Source organism: Chamaea fasciata, unplaced genomic scaffold (assembly GCF_029207755.1).
Source record: "Chamaea fasciata isolate MVZ Bird 193981 ecotype frontalis unplaced genomic scaffold, bChaFas1.0.hap1 SCAF_2, whole genome shotgun sequence".
Classification (NCBI taxonomy): Eukaryota; Metazoa; Chordata; class Aves; order Passeriformes; family Sylviidae; genus Chamaea; species Chamaea fasciata.
The window spans coordinates 18405944-18423421 of NW_027094087.1; the positions used below are offsets into that span (position 1 = coordinate 18405944).

Here is a 17478-nt window from a genome sequence, read left to right on the forward strand (position 1 = left end):
TGTTCAGTGGCCAATGTTCAGTTGCCAATATTCAGTGACAACAGTGACTCTCATTGCATCTATCATCCCTAAGGATAAGCTCTCAGGAAGAGCAAAATCAATGCATTATACAACCTTTATTTCTCCAGGATCCAGACTTGTACTGCTGTCCATACAATTCTGGACCTATTTCAGCAGAAGCCAGGATACATATTTTCAAATGAAGTCAACGAGAGACAGATGAAAATCAACCTCCAAGGTTTTTACTTAGGGTAGCAAACTATTTGTGTGTAGCTACATTTAAGTTGACATCAGTAAAATGGAGTTTCCTACTAGGTATTTTAATAATATATTTGCAAACACTTAACAGCAACAAGAAGACAGGAATTCATGTAAAACATTGGACTATCCAAGCTCTTAGTGCTGAATGCCACTGAGAAGATTCGTTGACATATGAAATACTGCAGAATGCTAACAAGAACGGAAACTTAGAGTCCTTTGGGGCACACTGTAAATTTTCATGTGAGTTGCCACAAATGTGCCTATTGTTGTCAAAAATGAGACATAAATTTTCATCTATTGAGCCCAACTCAATCCACTTTCTTTGAATGAAGGGAAAACGCAATTGAGTGGCTGAAAGCTTCACAAACTGAAATCTCATCACAAAACCAGATATTTCAGTCAAGTCAGGACTGTGATTCAAGAGAACATTTCCTCACTGGGTTCCCTCATTTGGATCTGCTTTTGGGTGGTACTCAACTCACAGCTCATAAAATTCAGCACAGTAGGTAACATACTGTTTTACTGTAAATGTTTTGTTTCACCTCCAAGGCATCTCTTAAATGCTAGTCTTTGAGGGTCTCATTTACTTTCATCTGCACAAGCCTCCAGCTGGTAGCCCTGCAGTAAAGCCGCAGCCTTCCTATTTCATGATTCTTACTTCAAATCCTTTTGTGCATTGGAGAGATGCTGACAGAAGAAAAGAGTTGGACAAAGGTGTCTTGACAAGGACTCAAACAACCAAGGCCGTGATGTGCCTCTGAACTGCTTTTCCTCAATGTCTTGTAAAGCATGGATGCTTCTTCCTTGGGAAAAAATAATACACTGGGATCATCCTTTTCAAGCTGCTGATATAACCTAAGTCTAAAACACATAACATAGACTCTTACTTATTTTAAAAGAAAGGATGTCAATGCCTTTACAGACAGCTATTCTGCTTGGAAGCAGTGGGCCATTTTTCACTTATAGTCACTTACAATATTGTAAAGGTAGTTGGAAGCCCTAGAGAAAAGAAACCACTTGTGGGGACTGGGAGGAAAATGAACCAATGTAGATGGCAGAACAGGTAAAATGCAGGAAGAAGGGAAATGGAGGGCAATTGTGGACAAAATGCAGTCAAAAATTACTTTCAAAAAACCAAATGCTCATGCATGAGTACTCATCCTGCAGAGTGCTGTCTCTGCCAACAAATGTAATTCCTTACAGGAAGTGTGGGTGCTGCAGAATAAAGCTAGAGCTCACCAAGACCTCCTTGCACAACCAGAATAGTCCATCTTTGTACAGAGGGTTCAGCTGGTAGGTTGCATCAGGGTTGTGGACCGAAGTGGAGGTGGACAGACATGGAAGCACACTGTCCTGGGTTACAGACTCCAATCCCTCTCTGTTTCAGCATCACAACACAAAATCTTTCCACAAGCCACCTGAGACCTATCTTGAGACCAGGTGGATACATCTACCATTCCTATTGAAAGACTGTTTAAGGACTTGCTACTCTGAGGGTTAGATAACTCCACTTTTAACCTTAGTGCAATTACACATGATTTATACACACTTCTTCTCCCCCTCTCATGTAGTACTGTATTTACTTAAGGTAATCAATCTCCTCTCATCCTTCATTAGATTAGCCAAGTTAATACTTATAGATTTCCATTCCCCGTATTATTCAGGTAGCTTCCACTTGGTCAAGGTTTATTTAATCTCACCCTGCAGAGCACTGCACACATTATTCTAGATGAGGCCTCAGCTGAGTCTCACACAATTGAATAAATTTTTCCTCTCTGTTGACAATATCTTGACATTGCCCCTGCTTTCATCCTTTTTTCTGCTCCCTCATGCTTGTGCTGCATAGTCATCCTGTGATTGAGCAGGCCTGTTTCTCCCTCATCATGCTGGTTTGAACTCAGCTGATGGCAATCCTGTTGACAGCTGAGGGTTTTGCTCTGAATCTAAATGTGTCTAGCCTTACACACTACCCTGGGCTGAGTATTGATCTTCATCCTATTTCTTCTCTTGTCCTCAAGGTCATCCAATTCTCAGACTGTAACACTCCAGTCCTACATATCACTGATGACCCTTCTTTCAGCTGTGTCATCACTGCAGTCTGTTTGCTCCTTCCTCATTTTGTACCAGGTTTATTGGTGAAAATACTTAGCAGCATTGGTTCAGAAACCTGTCTTTAAAAAACACTACTAATAGCACCTTTCCAGCTTGAATGCTTCCCTTAATAAACTGTGTCATCTCCCCAACAGAACAGATACTTTAGCAGTGTACAGTTCTCACAAAAATCCACAGCTTCCTCACCGAAATACTTAATTTCATGTTCCGTAATCTGTCAAATGCTCTACTATGGGTTAAGCAATACTCTCTGAATTTCCTTTGCCTAAAATGCAGGCATATTACTGGAATGAAAAAGAAAAGGAAAAGAAAAAAAAAAAAGATATGATATTATGCTGTGTTTGTCCTTTAATGTATTTAGGTTGCATTTGATACTGTTTTCCTTTATGTGTACTTTATGTATATATACTATATTATTCTTCCCTTCAAAATGAATACAAAGCCAATATATACAAATGTACTTAGTTAGACAGGTCTGCAACTTTTTAGTTTGCTTTTTCCTTTTTTGTCAATGCCTAAATAATGGTAATACTTCTGCTGTTCTCTGTTCATAGAAGCCCACTATGACTCCATTCTGTGGTAGAAGATCCTTGTGCTGGACATCCATTTTTCATATGCCAGTGCCTTCTGAGGGGAAAAGTCCTTGTGATCTGGAGTGAACTGAGACCACACAATATGGTTTTCATGTGTTAGTTGTGAACCTTTCCATTCCCTTCTTTCCATTAGCCATCTTCTCTATCATTCATTCTCTTTCCTCCAAATTCAACTTCAAAGAAAAGGGAGAAAAATATTTAACATGGGAAATTATATCCTCTTTAATTCTATCCCCATCCTCATTTCACAGTGCTTCCATTTTTTTCTTGTCCTTTTTATTTGCATGGTTGAAAAATCTTTCACAATTTGCTTAAATTTCCTGTCTCAGCTTGACTTTTGGCAGTTATCGTTTTACTCCTGCCCTTTCTGACCTCTCAAATGCAGTTTTAGCACTAGTTCTGACATATGTTCTCACTATGCTCTTACATATGGGTGATTTCTCTCTTCATCTAAATTCCTTACTTAATAAACACTAAAACTGATTGAATTCTAAAACTGCAGAGAAGTCATGAATATTTTCATAAATAAACCCACCACATTCAGATCGTTACTATTTATGAAATTGTGGTATTTGATACTGAGAAACATATGCTGATCAATAAATAAGATTGTCAGTCTTTCTTAAAATATCAAGAAATACAAATATTTTGAATGGAAAATTATATAAACCTCTTTCTTCCCTGAAAATTAAAACTCTATTTTCCAAAGTATGGTTACAATACCTTAAAGTAAAAAAAAAAAAACAAACCAACAACAAAAAAACCCAAAAAAACCCAAACAACAAAAACACAACAAAACCAAAAAAAACCTCACAGCTGCATCTAATAAAGATTTTCAATCATGCATTGCACAGTCAGTTTAAAAAAGAAAAGCTTCCAAATTTGAAGACAGGAAATGGAGCATATCTGAACTACTTACAAAATAGATACTTGAATTAAACCCTTAAATGATGAAATGGATGAGGAAAGAGTATAAATAAAATTTTGAAAATATATTAGTGAGCATGCTGAGTGGATTAGGCGAAGAATTAATGCAGTAACCTACTTTTTCTGATTGTCACCATCTATGCTTCAAAGGTAACCAGGGGAATGAACCCTGACCAAACTTATTCTTTTTTCCTTTGCATGTCAACGGTACCTTCAGGTTGCTTTCCAATAAGGCAGTGGCAGCCGTTCCTGTCCGATGCAGAGGCTCATGGTGTGCAGCTGCTGACGGATAGAACCAAGGCTACAAATCACATAATTTCTTCCTCAGACCTGCACCTTGACTTCTCACTGAGCAACATGATTCAACTGTTAAATGGGAGCTGGAAAATAGATGTTGGCGAGAGGTTGTGCTTATCATGAAACATGGTAAGAGTGAGTGGTGCAACAACAGCTTAGGGGATTAATTTGAAACAGAAGCTGCTCCCTTCAATGAGGGAATGATTTAGCATTAAACAAACAGTTGCCTTAGTAACTAACATATTGCCCTATCCCTCCTTTCACTTTGAACATAACCATCTCTGAGCACAGTTTTTCATCACCTTTTTTGTTTGCTTAACTGGTCTTCTTCAAGTGTCAGACAGTCAAATAGCTTGCAGTGAAATGTAAGTCTATTTCCTTTTTATGAACCGCCTTAAATGAAACAGCCTTAAAATGCAAAACACATTCCAGGATCTTCTCCTCAGTTTACCAGGCTCTGAGTACTAAAGAAAGATATTTTATATCTAAATGGACAAGTCTATTTCTGATAGAAACAGGAATACTAGGTGCCATGTGTTCATCAGGCCTACCTGTCTTCAGCAGTCTTTCTGAATATCACTTCTTAAGAAGTGCACCATCCAGGATGAATAAACTGTGTAGTGTTTCTCTTGATGTTTACCTGTTCCTATGTAGAAGGTCAAAGATACTGCAAATGAGAACCAAATAACTTTAAAAAGAAGGAAGAATGGACTCATTGTACATGTTTAAAGTCTCTATCATCTACCTAACTTCTGTAGCAGAGCTTGATAAACAGCTGAGATAAAGGGACTATGCTCCTGCCCCTTAAATCTCGACTTAAATTTTGGATGGAGCTAGAATGATGATGATTACTCAGAGTCAGAATGGATTCCTGTATATCCAGTTTAGATATAACCAGAGAGAATAAACCTGCAAGTACCTTCAAAGTTAGTCCAGCCTCTTCAGGAGACAGCCTAATGAAGAAAAAAGCTATAAAAGTAACCATTACATAAATAATGTATCTATTTACTCTAAAGTTCCAGGGGAAAATAATTAGAATTTTTATACTTTTCCAAACTGCTCCATCTTCTGTAGGATGGATAGAATTTAGGTGTAGTCTATATGTTTTCTCAGGCCTTGGAAAAAACAAAAAACATGGATATCGTTGTTCTGAGCACCCAAAAATTCCAACACAGATTTTTTTGCCTCGACTTTCATGAATCAAGCTAAGATCAGCTAAGTACTGAGCTTCTCTTCACATGGGGGGCCGTCACAACTGATGGTCATGGGACTCCAGATTCAGCCGCACTAGAAAACCAGAACAGGCAAAATGTTTCCTGGTATTCAGCACGTGGTCCTTGCTCCCATTTCCCATGGCTACGAGTCTATCATTTTCTGAATGGGATTTAAGCCTGAATTTGTCTGGAATTATGCACTGAAGAATCCCATGAAATCTGTCTATTCTGTCCCAATTACAAACTTGAAAATTTTCGAATTTATACAGAAAGCAGGTTCACTTTTTCTGTGATCTATAAGGCTTTTCTGCAGCCTCGGCACATGGCTGCACCATCCCTAATACAAAGAGATACAGTGTGAAACCTCAAAACAAACCCTTCTGTTTCCATGATTTTAACTGCTATTACTATAGTCAGTGAAGTATGCCCAGTGACACAGAGCAAAAAGATACAAAGTTGAAAAAAACCCCTAACAATTTGAGAAAAGAAATTCTCCCCATGCCTAGATACAGGGGATAGTTGATGCCTTGGGTTGGAGGAGAAGGAAGGCAGGTTCAGGTGTCAGAGTCAGAAGTAGGGCACTGAAGTTACAGTCCGATGATCTTTTCCATGTGGAAAATTCAGTGCTGTTAAACTGATGTTCTATGGACAGAAATTGATTCATTAAATTTTTCTGACGTTTCAGTAAGACTATATGCATCAATCTTTAAAACCATTTATAACCCCAGAGATATACAGTCAAATTCATCATGTTCTGGCATAGAAGACACCCGTGTACAAGCTGCAACCTTCAAGAAGAGAAATTACCATTAAGAAATTGCTCCATCTAAAACTGCCCATGTTTTTACTATAATCAGTGGTGATGGAAAAGCAGATCAAGCAGATATGTGTCAGATACTGTAGAAGGAGCATGAGACATTAAAAATTAGCCCGCATCTGCCTTTCTTACCTTTTTTTTTTTCCCCCTATGTAGTCTCAATGTGTTCGATGTTCTTTAATGTTAGACCCTTATCTGGGAAAAAGAAGACAAACAAGAAATAAATAACATACTCTGGCATGAGGCTAAAATGACACTGAACACTACACACTCATGCAGGAGAGGTTAAGACTCAATTATTTAGAAGGGAACTTGTATAAAGACTCTGCTACTGAAAAATGCCTTTTTACTTCTTACATAAATTGAGATTAATTATAATGCCCAGCTGACAGAATATTAGAATGAGTTAAAAAAAAATCAGATTAATTTCTTATGTGTTGAAGCTATTAGCTTAAAATAGTCTGTAATTGATTTTAGTCTGATGGTGGAAGCAGGGCTGCCATTTTTTAAAATGGATTGTGTAAATTTGGCCAGACAGTGTTAAGATGAGACCAGACTCTGAGAGGGTCAATCAAGGTAAGTTTCTCTGCTAGACAGTTGCTCAGCCATTTTGGACAGCTTCATGCACGGAATTCCACCCCTCAATTATCTAAAATCTATTAGAGTTAAAACTGTGATTATGAGAAACAAAATCAGAAGGGTTGCAGCCTGACGCAAAATCAGTACTGGAAAACAAGACTACTCCAATACTAGTAAATGGGTTTGATAGCTTTCAACTACTGTGTCTTGCAAAGAAGGGTATGTAACAGTTCCACACACTATGAAAATTATTTTTTCCTACATGGCTGGTGGGTAAGGAATCATATTATGAATCAGTGGCATTTTACCCATCTGTTTGTACTTAATGAGAACATGATATCTTGGATTTTATGTGAGCTCACCGAAATTAAGGGAGTATAGCTTCAACTAAACCCACAAGATCAGGATTTATTAACATGAAGAGGTTTTGAGGGGATTTTTTCATGAAGGATTTTGATATTTAGCTACCTCACTACTTCCAGGGCAGGAATGAAGATCAAGTGTTTCAAAATTCTCAAAGGAAAGTGTTTAATGACTAAAATATTCAGAGTCAATTGATTTTTATATTATTATACTGTAGTATGATCCAGAAATAAAATACAAATTCCAGAGTAATTTCTGGGGAAAATGTAGAGTCCTTATTACAAGAACACTGCATTACAGTGATGTGTACTCAACTCAACAGATTTATTCATTTTCATTAGAAGTTGCATTTTTGACGGAATTGTGTCCCAGTGGGTTTTCTGAGCCAATCTCTGTTATTACATATTTACAGAGAGAAAACAAATGGAGACTGAGTAGTTTTTGAGTACTGAAATGCCAGTGATTTTGACAGATATGCCAGCACTGGAAGAGATATTTGGAACAGCTATTAATATATGATTAACAAATAACTAGAATTAACAGCTGAGCTAATATCAATGCATATTCATATGTATTTATTTTTATACATTCATAGGATTCATTTGTGCAAGAAACAGAACAACAACAAGTGAAAGGTTATTGATATAAACAGACTATAAGCAAAATAAGAGACACTGCAGAGTAACCCTCACCATCATGAGGAGGAGGTTAAGAAGAAACAACTTTTATTCCCTGTCACTCATAATGATTAAAGCTCTTTTCTCCAAAGCAAGGCAATGCTGGCTGCCCTCACACAGACTTCTGGAACTAGAACAGCTGCTGTGAATAAGACAGGGTAAGATCTCCAGACCCTCAGGGAGGCATGTGCTAGGAAGCAGCAGCAGTAACAGGGTGTATAATATAAATGAAAAAGCTCTGGTAGGGTGGAATTCTGCCAACAAGCAGGAGCAAGAAAGAGATTACTGGCAGTGGGGTGGGACAGGAACCCTGGCTATCAATAGAAATGGGAACGAGATATTAGAAGCCTGGAGAATTGGCTGGCGTTTCTCCAGACCTAACCCAGCATGCCTCACCATCCCTGCACCTTCTGTAGGTGGTGGGGCAGTAAACATGCCAGCTGGAAAGACAGAAAGGATTGGAGTCAAACACAGATATTGACTTAAAGGAGGTTTTATAGCCATTTTCTCAGATAGCTGCTGTTCAGCTACCTTCCTCTGTCATTTGAGAAAGCTTGCGGAGTCAGTCCCTGAGACAGTGAACCATGCTTCTCCTTTGGTTTGTGCCAAAAAACCTGCAACCAGCATAATCCTCTGCCTGCAATGTTCTGAAGACCAACAGTTGTGCACTTCCACAGCTCTTTAAAAGGATGAGCCTTTCCGGCGTGCTGTTATTGGTTCTTTTAATTCATCAAATATAAGTACAGCTCTCAGGGAAGTCCTGTAAAGCTCTCATACAAAATAATGTGTAGTGTAACCTCCTAATATAACCACCACAACTCCCTTATTCATGCAATTTCTGTTTTGAACAGTCTAAGGAGGTGATAAAGAAAAGTAAGTCTTCACAAGACTCATTTAACCAATGCTCCATCTCTTTATTTCATCTTATCTCTTTCTAATTTAAAAATGAAGCTCAGATGTTCTGTGTAAACGCAACAAAAGGAGGTCAGAATTCCTAATTATCAGTAGTGATACACAACCTAAAATAAGACCTGTAACTCTGATACACACTGTAAGATGAATTCAGGTAACTGAAAAATACAATGGAAAGAGGGATAAAAAAGTTTAAGGAGAAAAAACCCCAAAAACAGTAATGCCAGCATAACTTTATATTCAGTTACAAGTCAGGATCATGTAAGAAGAAATTATTTTTACTACACTCAAAATCTTAATGTTGAAGATTACTTCAGTACAGGCTATGGAGTATTTAATAAAGAAAGGCTTGAAAGCCCACAGGGTATAAAAGCTTCTGTATGATTTGAAGAGACATGACAAACATGCTCGTCAGGATTATTTTCACAAAAAACTAATTTTTAAACATATGTGATGTGCCAAGTAAAAGCCTCTAATATCTTCCACATTTCTTAGAAAATCTGGCTGATGTTCATGTTCTCTGTATATTCATTAATCCAGTGCTTTAGGACAGGAGGCAAAGGATATTGGAGCCATCTTCAAAGCTACAAGTCTGTGTAGTTTTAATGCATAGTAGAGTTAGAGCTCAGACTTGCTCAAACATGATAAGCAGAACAACCAAAATATTGAATGTAGCAAACAATTGTGCTTCTGTTGACTGAAGACTATTGACTGTTTTTTATCATTTTATAAATTAAGCCTCTTAAACATATAAATCTGGACAAAAATAGATTTTATTACCAGCAACTATAGACATCACATCACATATACCAACATTTAAATGCAAGTCCTTTGATTCTCAGGAAGGGTCTTTCTACAGCTTGAATTAAGCTTCAGGCTGTAACCCTACCCCACTCACACAGCCATAAGAGAGCAAATTGAAAGACACTATGCCAGATATAACAGTGCCACTCTCTAGAGGGGCAGTCATTAATTCTATCTCCTGGTACCAAAAACAAGGCAAAAGGTCAGACAAGAGAGGCCAGGCTGGGGCGCACCAGGAGAAATGTGGTGCCATTCAGTACAACTGAACTTCCCTGACCCATCAACTGGCTCTTCAGACATGAGTTCCTATTGCAATAAGCTAGCCCTGACTCCATTATCTTCATGCAGGGAAAAGCCCATTCTTTATTCTCACAACTCATTTTATACAGTTTTTACAGACCTTGTGTGCAACTTTAATTGGTTAATGGCTTTCTTGCCAGTTACTCTATTGGTTAGTAAAAGGTACTCCACTTGTCCATCAAATTTTTCTATTCTTGGATTGTGTGCATGTTTTCTTTACTGATTCTCATGGGACAGATTCCTTGTTATTGCAGGTGCATTTGGTTTTCAACCCAGGAATAGGTTGTTATGCTAACGAGTTCTCATACCAAGATTGTTTTCACACGGAAACTTGCAAATTACTTAGAAGAAGTGACAGACTAACTTTGGCAATTTAGCAGAGCAGGCCTCATATTATGAGGCCTTTCTTTTATAATTCTTTTATCTGTCAGGACAAGTTCCTACTGTTTTCTTGAGAGATTGGGCTTGCTCTACTCCAGTGGCCAGAGAAAGAGCTGCAGACCTTCATGGGCCTGGCAAAAGTTAAGGAGGCTTATAAATAACAGGTATTTAGATGTATAACAGGTTGCCTGACACACTTCTCTGTTGTCAAACAGGACCAAACACACCTATGCCAGTCCTGAAAGTTATTGTCCCGACAGTAGAATCCATACTGGACATTGAACACAGGCATCCAATGTGGGGACAAACAACCTCCCTGTGGCCACATTCCTGTCAGAAGACTTACTCTGGCAGCTTTTCCTGTTGCAGGGCAAAATTGGTTTGCAGCTGTCTTGTGTGGATGAGCACTACTGAGGAACAGATTGTTATGATGTTTTCCTCCTAACATTCAGCATATCCACGATAGATATTTTACAAAAAGATGAGGATGCATTTTATTGTGTTTCCAGCCTTTCCTGTGCTACCATGAGGGTTGGAAACTCCTTGCACTTTCTGACAGCAAGCAGAACGAAATTTAGTATTTTTGCAAGAGTACCTGCTCACATGGTTCCCTCTCCTGTATTTTGCCTTTCACAAGTAGTGTATTACTTCAGTACAAGACAAGACAAAACCAAATCACGCATCAAACTATATGCAAGTAGTTTGTTAAACCAAAACAAAGAACATTGTTTCTGTTTCAATAAGAAATTAATGAAAGCCCTCAGTTATTTTTTGTGAAAACTAGGCACCAGAAAAACAATCACCAGAGTTTTTTTTCTTCTTTAAAACAAATGAATTATATTACTTTTTCCTGACTATCCTGCCAGCTTCTTGGGCAGGAAAAAGTATCCTGTCCCACAGAAATTAGGCAGCATTTCATATTGAGAGACAAGGACAAGGTCTACAGTGAATGTGAAGCAGCTTGTGTATGTAATCACTTCTGGTGGTCTACTTGTCTGCTTATACAGCTCTGGATGATGAACTTGCTACTCAGCCCTATTCAGGTGCTACTCTCTCCTGTGCAAGCTAAAAGTCAGTCATTGCTGAGATAAAAAACAGTCCTGTGGATTTTGAACCGTAACTTGTACAACAGAGAGAATAAAATGAGTCCTTATACTGAAACAGCCACTCCTTGCATGGTCAGGTAAAAACCTAGGTGTGGTTCAACAACCTGTGTGTGTCTTTCCTGCCAGGAGCAGGAAACATGGTTAATGCAAAAGGAAAACGGGAAATGGCAGGTTCTGGAAAATCCTCCATCTGCCTTTTCAAATGATTTCAGCTCTCATTCATATTAAACATAATTCTGAGCTCTGTTTCAACACCATTGTTTAAACAAATTGCCTTAGGGAATAGACATCCACTTTCCCGACCTCTGTTTGATCCCCTGCAGAGAAAATAGCGCAATGCTACTGACAGTTCAGAAGAAGCAACGCCATAAAGAAAATAATGCACACTTTTAATCTCTCAAACAACCTATTTTTCTGCAGCTATTTAAAATTTTAATATAAACTGCAGAAAATGCCCTGTGTGTGTGGCTTGCTTTCCTGTGATCTCACCAGGCCTCTCTCATTATAATCATGGAAAAAGCAGTTTAACTACATTCAGTGAATTTCAGCTTCTCAGCCCCCACAGAGGAATCTATATTAATATGCAGCAGCAAAATGGCAAAGCACACAATTTTATTTATCCAGGGGTGTTTGGCTGGAAGAAGGAACTAAGTTTGATAATGAACTCCTGAGCGTGGCGCTTTACAGGGTGCACACTACATGCCAGCCTCCATATAGGACTAAAACTGTTTGAAATGGAAAATTCAGTCCATTTGCCCTCTGTACTGCAACCAGTGATAACTAACAATATCATTAAATGAAAAATGCAGTGCTGATGCAGTCACAGCTGGAAAACTGCACCCTGTGATGAGCACAGACTGGTGGGTACTCAGGAGATAGGGAAAAGATTGTTGAAGAGATGGCACAATTCTCTTAGAAAGACTAGGAAAGCTAAGTGGCACTTGGTTAGGCTAGCAAGGAGCAGGGATAAGTTTGTTGAAAGCCCTCGCTTGAACTCTCCACTGTAAAAGGCCCTTGCTGGAAGGGCGTCTCAGGGCAGCAATGCTCCAGAGGTAGTTCCAGTCAGAGTATGTGAGGATCTTATTTCACAGAGATACCAACAGAGTTACCAGCAACAGTGTAAACTGATTTCTTCAGTAGTACTGTGAGAGAGAAAACATATCTAAGGAAAAATCTAAGGGTCTGAAACTTAATGACATCCCTAAATTATCCAGGTCCAATTGATGAAATCTGCAAGAGCTCACCCAAACATCCGAGACATTGTTTGCCAGTGTGACTGAAACACAGAAAAAATAAAATTCACTTTTATGGATCTTACAGTGCCCAAATAAAAATAGTATTTGAGTTACTTAAAAACTTTCATGCTTTTGAAGAGGCTGCTATTTGCTGTTTTGCACAGAAGGGAAGAAGGCAGATGTCATCCAGTACAAGTGCTGTAGCCAAATACTAGAGTATTTAAGTAAAAAAGGGGAATAATTTACAAGTAACTGAGAGATGTTCAACACCAACTACCTTATGGTAACAAGTACAAAGCAAAAGAAAACAATTCTACATAAGGGAAGTAGAGAGGCTAATTTATCATAGCAATCAGGTCTGAAAACAAATGCAGTACACCTGAACTCCAAACAAGGACCAGCTTGTCTAAAGATACCTTCAGATAAGGTTTCACAGACTGCTGACCTGTGAAGGGACCAAAGAGGTGCCAAGCTTATACTCCAGTCAGTCTCTGAAAGACCCAGCCTGGCTTTAACCACATCATTAAAATAACTCAAACCAAAACCACGGGTGCAGCCATTCTGGACATCCATCTGAGCATCACCCTGTTTCTGAGGTGTAGTAAAGCAACAGGGTTGGTCAATACCAGAATTTAATAATAGCCTTTTTCTTTTAGCATCTAGTCACAAGCATAAATGTCTAAAGCAATTCAGGAATAAGCTTTCTTTTAAGAAGACAGTATTTATTTATCCCTTCAATACCATCGTTAAAAACAAAGTATGTAGCACAAAGTAGGCATAAAGAGTCACCAAAATAGAAAAAAATCACTTTGGGGAAGGGTCTTTACCCTGGGTTTTACACAATCCCTATCTGTCGGGCCACATGATCTGATGCTAGTGGTATGTCTGCTACATAAATCAATATATACATACCATTCTGTAAGGGCCAGCTGTCATCATGGGGCAGGTACACTGGGACAGCAGGATGCATGACAGGATCAGAGGCAGGGGTAGTGGCACTGTGCAAGAGACTGGCTACTGCCTTCCCTTCAAAATCTGAGACAAAATGACTTTTCAAAGGTTACATGGGGAGAAGAGAGCACTTATGTTTAAGGACTGTCTCTCTGATCACTTTTGGATTTATTTCCCCCTCCTATCTCTACCTTCACACATTTACATATTTTCTCACCTGATAGTTTTGCCAAGTGCTATAAATGAGGCTTCCTTGCATGTCTTTTTTCATGTGCCACTCAGGTCTGACTAGTAGATATTGTTTCCCCTCCTTTCCCCCAACTTCACATCCCTCTTTCTCAATTATGGTGCCTTTATACACAATGTTCTACTTGTAAGTTTTCATCCTCAATGTCCCATCAGAAGACAAAGAAATTTCTCATTTAATTTCTTTTTGGGGAGATTTCTCACTTAAGTTCTTTTTTTCTCTTTCACTAGGAGATCTTCACCTTTATTGCTGTTTCAATTCCTGTTTGCCTGCCAGTGGGCAGATTCCTGCACTGAGTCAGTTAATATTGACTGACATCTGCAGAGCAGGTAATCTTTATTTTTGAAGCGTGTATATATTATGCATAACACATTCCACATAATTATACAGAGTGCTTTCATTTCTGGAAATGACTGCTCTTCGTGTTCTGTGTGGAAGTAATAAGATGCATTTCAACAGGTTTAACTGACTGCAGAAACAGCACCGTATACAATGCACTGATAAACTTACAAGAAATGCTTCTCAAGTGATTTCTCATTTAAATTACTGGGAAAGAAGATATGCAGACAAAAGACACTTGTTTCAGCACAGTGTTCACTGATCTTGCTTCATTAAGATTGGAGAACTTTGCACTGTCTAGGTCTCTCATCTACTTTTTCTTGTATTTGTTAGCCTGCCCCCTCCAGTTGCCTGTCAGCACTGGCTTTGACCTCAGTCACCCATATCTCTTAGTCTTATCTCCTATACCTTTTTCCCTGTTCTCACTATAAAGGGAACAACCTCTACAATGTGATCCATAAGAATATTCCCTAGTCTTTCTCCCATAAAAAAGTCTCCAGGAAGAATTATCTCAGAAATTAGTCAGCTGGTAAGCTATCATTGTGCTTTGATGTTTTTGAAAAATAAACAGCAGAATTGCCATGAGCTGTGACTTAGGTCCTCCACATGCAGGCTGCCTGCCAGGAGAAGGTTCAGCAGAAAGGTGTCAAGGCATCCTTATCTTGTGAGCTCGGGGAGGCCGTGCACATGAGCACCCAGCTGGGCACAGGCACAGCAGCAGCCATGTGGCTGCAGGCCATGTGCTCATGCCATGCTGACAGCCCCCAGGCCTTCTCATGCCACTGGAGCAGCTCACTGCTCTGAGCCTCTGGCTTGTTGCATGCCTGGCTCTCAGCTTGGACACCCTCTGCTAACAGCCTTGCCTTTCTCTTCCAGAGGAAAGTACTGGAATGCCTCAATTCCCCAACTGTAATGCTGCTGCCCGGAGGGGAGAATGTTGACAATCTGAAATTCTGACAGCTCCATTGCCTCCCGCTGCTAAAATGGTTTTGATCCTGCATCTGTTTGGGGCTCTTACTGACAGTACACTTGTATCACAATAACCCTGCCCGACATTTTGCAATGTCAAACAGGCAAGAAGTCCAGAAGCATTACTAAGCAAATTCCACAAATCATGGAAATCCTTCCATTCACCAAGTGCCAGGAGCTTTCTTCTGGCTGACAGTAGCTTTGCACCAGCTAACCTAAAGATCACAGAAGCATCCAAATGATTTTTATCCTCAACCTCTAGTTTGATTTGGAAATACAACTGCTGTGAATCCCCAATCCTAACTCAGCAGTAACAGCATATTGTCACCCATTGCTTCTGTTCTCTTGTACCTGTAAATATGATGATATTATCTTTTCCCCTAATGCCACCGCCATCTCTAAAGTGCTCATAACTCCCAATTCTTTACACATGCAGCCCAGGCATATTTGCAAATGAATTAAATACAAAAGTGCTTTGTTTTGAAAGCTGTGTTTGTTCTGCAAACTGTAGTTTTTCAAGTGAGCACATCATAGAGTTCAGCCTATGTCAGAAGCAAGACTCAGAACACAACATCACTGCTGTCACAGCTTGATGCAATGCCTGATTCAGCCAGGCAATCACATGGAAAAGTTTGAAAAAGGCTTTGCTGAAGACAACTCAGTTACCATCCATGCCTTAATCAAACAAATTCACCAAATGCATCCTCAATCTTTTCAATCTCCTCAGTAATTCCACAATTTATTACCTATGAAAATTCACTCTAACCTACCCTTAACTGGAACTTTGAGAGTAGGCACCATAGAATGCCATATGGGAAAGAATCCACAAGGTGATATAAATACCACATTTTGTATACATTTTTACTTAAGCAAGACTTGGCTTCTTATCTCTCCATCAGTTTCTCTAAATCTGACCAACTTAAAAATAATGGAAATGCATAGCAGAGAACTCTCACAGTGCATTCTGCAGAGGAAGCAGGAAAGTGTCAAAAGAAAGACCAACACATTTGCCTAGAACACCATAGAGGGAATGACATATTGATATATTTGGATAGCAACTAATACCACACTCCATATAACTTCATACTTACTTTTCCCAGGAAATAAACAGATTTTCTGCAGTATTTGTACAGGTATAAAATAAACTGTTTTTAATGTAGTACTTATGCATCTGATAGGAGAAGGAGTGTGAAGACAAAAATCTCCAAAAACTGACTTGTACCTGAAACCACTAGTAGAAACTGAGAGTAACTGAACAATCTTCTTGGTTAGACAAGACTTCCCTTTCAAAGTATCTTCTAAGCATTGCTTTCATCATTCTTACTCTGCACAGATACTGCAGATCCCTAAAAAGCAGCAGAAACAAAGTACAAATCTTTCAGGTTTGTTTGTTTGTTTGGTTGGTTTTTTCTTTTCTTTAGAAGGTCTTGTCCCAGCCAGCTGTGTTCTCATCCACAGAACAGCTCCTTCGCTCCCATTTCTCTCCAGAGACCCACATGGACTCAAGGCAGAGCACATATCCTCCTGCTACCTCCTGCTCCACCACCACAGAGAAAGCTAATCGACCTTTTCAGCCTTGTTTCGCTTCCAGCTCCACTGCCTTACCAGAATGCCTTGGCTATTAGCCCATTTCCCCTTAGCCACAGCATTACCTAGTGAACCTGCTCTATTTGAATGCTTCAGGCATCCATTTATTGAGAGGCCTTGGGACATCCCTTCAATCCAGACTCCAACTGCTAGATAGTGCCTCCAAGTTAGTAGTCGCTGAAATGTGCAATTTGTAGCTCCAAACCATGAAGGGCATCAGCATGAAGTGTAGTGCTAAGTTGTAGCCCCAGAAGAATATGATGTCCAGTCACAGGTTTTGGGGCTAAATATCAGAGATTGTGTCACTTTAATCACCTCATTTGAAGTGCTGCATTTCTTTTCGATGCTATCAGAGAGTGTCCACTCAAAGCAATAAGGACTGGAAACTCATCACTTTTTACATGGGAATCTCCACTCATTAAGTGAGGGGAGGGTTGGTTGGTCCCGAGGTTAAGGACACTAGCTGCCAGTGTGGTAGGAAGCACCCTAAGAAACCCTGGGTAAGTCAGTGGTCTGCACAGGTCTGATATCCCTGCCTTTAAATGAGGCAAGATGCCTGCCTCACGGCTGGGACACGAGTTGGGTTCATTCTCCTCAACTCACTAATCAAGAAACGCAAGAAAGAGAAGCTTGGTTGTGCTGTATAAATATCCTGATCTTTACATTGGGTGCTCAAAAAGAACAGGAGTTTTCATATTAAATAATTCACATGTATCCAGTACCAGGGGGAAGGAATTAAATCCTGTTCTGTGTTTACACAATGCTTAACACAAACACCAAAACCTAAATGCAAATAAGTTAAAAGGA

At 39.3% G+C, this 17478-nt stretch overlaps 1 long non-coding RNA gene across 1 annotated transcript in view; it reads right to left on the bottom strand.

Moving 5' to 3' along the window:
* Positions 1-6333: 6333 nt before the first annotated feature.
* Positions 6334-17478, bottom strand: part of LOC136285828 (uncharacterized) — an 87530-nt gene continuing 76385 nt past the window's right edge. The window contains exon 3 of the long non-coding RNA XR_010719559.1: positions 6334-6416. This is a non-coding gene — a long non-coding RNA (uncharacterized lncRNA). The remainder of the gene's footprint in view (positions 6417-17478) is intronic.